At 27.0% G+C, this 3,775-nt stretch overlaps 1 long non-coding RNA gene across 1 annotated transcript; it reads right to left on the bottom strand.

Annotated features, from left to right (window-relative positions):
• Positions 1-1,467: 1,467 nt before the first annotated feature.
• Positions 1,468-2,207, bottom strand: LOC136796167 (uncharacterized). Its single transcript, XR_010843871.1, has 3 exons — positions 1,805-2,207; positions 1,649-1,730; positions 1,468-1,568 (listed from the first exon to the last, which is right to left on the bottom strand). It is a non-coding gene; the product is annotated as an uncharacterized lncRNA (long non-coding RNA).
• Between the last annotated feature and the right edge of the window lie 1,568 nt (positions 2,208-3,775).

Below are 3,775 nucleotides of genomic sequence, written 5' to 3' on the forward strand. Positions count from 1 at the left end.
ACGTAAATAGCTCTATTAGGGATAATATTTCAGCAAATTTACTCTTCTTTAAATAATGTTATTTTAGATTTTCTACTGTTGTTGGTAGTTTTTAAAATATAGAGCTTCAAATGAAAAATTAATTATTTTTAAGATTTTGAAGCAGCCGCCATTTTTTATTCCCCCTACCTATACTTGGCAGACTCATCAATTTTTACCAATAATTATAAATAGTTTTCATTAAAGGAATAAAATAAAAGGGTTGAAATAACTGCTTTTTTTCTTCCCGGCTCTTGTAGTATAGAAATATGATAATCTTTATTGATAAATATACCAATAAAGATTATCATATTTCTTATACCTCATTCCCTATGATATACAAATTCTTAATTAATAAATATAAATAAATACCTGATATGCAGAAGGCTGTGGGGTTTATTGAGTCTTTAATGCCAAATAAAATGGCACATGCCCAGAACGAAATTAGTCCTTGATCCCTCGCGGTTTTGAACTTGGGATACTTATAGTTGTGCGACAGTTTTATATTAAAAATTTACAATTCTTACGAAACATAGTAGTCTGTGAAAAGGCATTGTCCATCTTCAAAGGTTATTGAATGAATGCGATAATAAAGTTCTAATTTCCCAAATATTCAGGCCTTATCTAATATATAAAAATTAATAAGAAAACTTGTTTGTTCGTACTTTATGCGCTTCCATACCTCCATTTTATTCTTATGGGTTTTTTAGCTAAATGTTTAGGATTTTCCCGGGAAGATTATATATAATATAGGCTATTCCGATTTCTCAGGAAAAAAAGTTATTAACAAAATTAAACATTATTAACAGAAAATTGAAAAATCCACTTTTTATTAAAAAAAAAAAACGCCAACGTTTCTGCTCTTAGGCCATTTTCTTTTTGATAAATACCATGTTATTTATAGGTTTTATTGTTAATGAGGTTAAGGAAATGCAATTTTTGTGGAATAGTTTTTGTATTGAAATTATATAGTTTATATAAGACATAGCCTGCAAAAAGACAATTTAATGGATTATGACATCAAATTTAGGTAGTCTTTTTGAAAATGGCCTAAGGGGCGAAACGTCCGAAGTTTTTTAAAATTAAAAGGTTGAGAGAAAAAGTGGAATTTTGAAGATTGTGTAAATAATAAAATACACCACACTCAAACAATCAATATATTAAATCAGTAATCTAAAACATTTTGGGGGCACAGCTCAGAAAGTATACATTTTCTATTATATAATAATCGATTCGTCTCTTTCTAAAGAATAAGAAAAAAAATATCACTGATTCTATTAAATGATTTTTTAATTCACTAAAAATGTAGTAAAACAAAATGAGGATTTCAGTAAAGTATGTTAACTAATTGTTTTATTACGCTGTTACGGTTGTCATGGTGAAAAAAAAAACACGAGCGATATTGGTATGTTTAGATAAGTGGGGTAGGAACTAATCTTTATTTTGTTTACTAAATAATTCAAAAACACTATCCAAAATTATAGTCTCAAAACATTTATTTCATTCACACGTCCAACGTTTCGGCCAATTCGGCCATCTTCAGGGACAATCTATTACAAAAGTTTCCATTATTTGTATGATCCTACAATCAATTCAATTATTTAACGTTATAATTCACAATTCACCTTACCTCAAATTACTATGAGACATATCATCCAACCATTTAAAAAAACTCCATACAGGCCATTCTGCCCAGGTCAAAACATTAATATCTATGAACAACATTAAAAACCATTAGGTAAACTTATTTTTTGTTAATCAGTATATCTCACATTTGTTTAATTACCTAATATGTCAAAATTACATTAAAAATCACAGTCAAATTATTTCTCTTTTATCACTATTTATACAATTTTATTATAACCTCACTTGTAACCTCCCTTTACTCAGTTTAAGCATTTAAAAAATTATTTATCATAATTACATTTTTGTCACTTTTTCTCTTTATTACATTAGTAAAAATCCTATCAAGGCTAACTGTAATTATCCATATATAAATTATCCTATATTATTTATAAGTTAATCTTACTTAATATCTCTGCATAATGTTGATTTAAATTCCTCGTATCTGTTTTGAAGTTTACTGTGTAATCAATATTTTCAGATATGTAAATGGCTTCCAGTATTTTCCTTTTGTATGTATTATTCTCTTTATGTAAAATGAGTGTATTTTCAAAATCAAAATTATGTTGGTTTTTATTTTATATTCCTCTTTTGTATAATAATGTAAATTTAGTTAATAAGGTTAAACATTTAAGTTAAGCTTAAGTCAACCTATAAGTTTTAATTGTTTTATTAATTGATAAGAATTTTTTTTGTACATATATTTCTTCTTAACTTTTATACATATAGTTCTGCTGTTCTTTCTTATGCATATACACTGCTTTCAACTTGTTAATTTACCTATGTTTTTATTTTGTTGTTCACTGAATGTTACGATAATTTTCGGTAGGTTTTCTGTTATCTTCATGTTAAGGTATTCGCCAGTGGTCATAATTTGATAATTGTTTATATAGGGGTATATTGTTTCGTGGCTTTCGTTATTTCCATGGAAAAAAAAACCGTGGCGCCTAAGGAGCAATATTATTCTTTATTGTTTTGTCTTTTTTCCCCCTTTTGCGAATATTTTTTTCCCTTTTTCGATTAATAATTTTTCCCCCTTTTGCGATAATATTTTTTTACCCCTCTTTAACTCACTCCCTTCTCCGCTGAGCGCGGGCAAGTATAAACAATACATATATAACTAAAGATAAATCAAAATTTGCTGTTATATCGTTTTCGTTTATGGCGTCGCTTGAAACCTTTAAATTCCATTTTTCAAAGAAATTATAAACTAGAAATTTTTCACCTCGATTTATTCGGGGCATTGTTTCCCTCTCGGTGTCCAGTGTTTATATAATTGCTCATAACTCTTTTACTTTTTATCCAATCCCTACGTTATAGTACAAATTTTAGAAAACTGAATGTTTTCTCGTATTACCACCAATTCGATTTAAGGCCGTCATGCAAAATATTGGTTACAAATTAAGAAAAACTGTTCAAATGTTTTATTTGACATCTCCGGTTCTAATCTGTTTAATTAAATACAATTTGTGCAGTTTATAGAGTCATAAACCACTCCCAAGTTTCGTATAAATTGATTGAGTCGTGTTGAAGTTATTTATATTTTTATTATATGTTACTTAAACTATATAGATATAATAAGCAATCAATTAAATAATTGATCCAATGTGTAAATAACTAAATATATTTTGCGAAGTATTGTCGGGTCTGCTACTTATGAAAAAAAAAAATTATTAATTCCAGAAATGTCTAAAATGCAGGATGCAGAAAACATTCTGCCTTACTATTATCTATCAATTTTCATTTGTATTGTAATACATAGACACAAGTGAGTAAGTGCTGAAATAACATATCATTTTTTTAGATAATAATGAATTATTTAATAATTTATACATAATCTTTTCAACTTCTTGAGATTATTATTTATTATTTAAATAAATTAATTGGCATCCAGGTTAAATCTCAACACTGTTTATTATTTTTTTAACAGTCCGACGTTTCGGCCAATTCGGTCATCCTCTCAAGGACAATCTCAAAATTTGTCACAATTACATTAATTTTTAAAACTTTTAATTATAACTTTAAATTAATAAATTAAAATTAAACTTTAATTAAAACATTACGCTATAACTTTCTTATCAACAAACTATTTTTAACTTATATTAATTTTTTTTGTGTACCTTTCATTAAAATA

The sequence above is a fragment of the Halyomorpha halys genome, unplaced genomic scaffold (assembly GCF_000696795.3).
Source record: "Halyomorpha halys isolate HHAL.00 unplaced genomic scaffold, Hhal_1.1 Scaffold1649.1, whole genome shotgun sequence".
NCBI classification, from domain to species: Eukaryota; Metazoa; Arthropoda; class Insecta; order Hemiptera; family Pentatomidae; genus Halyomorpha; species Halyomorpha halys.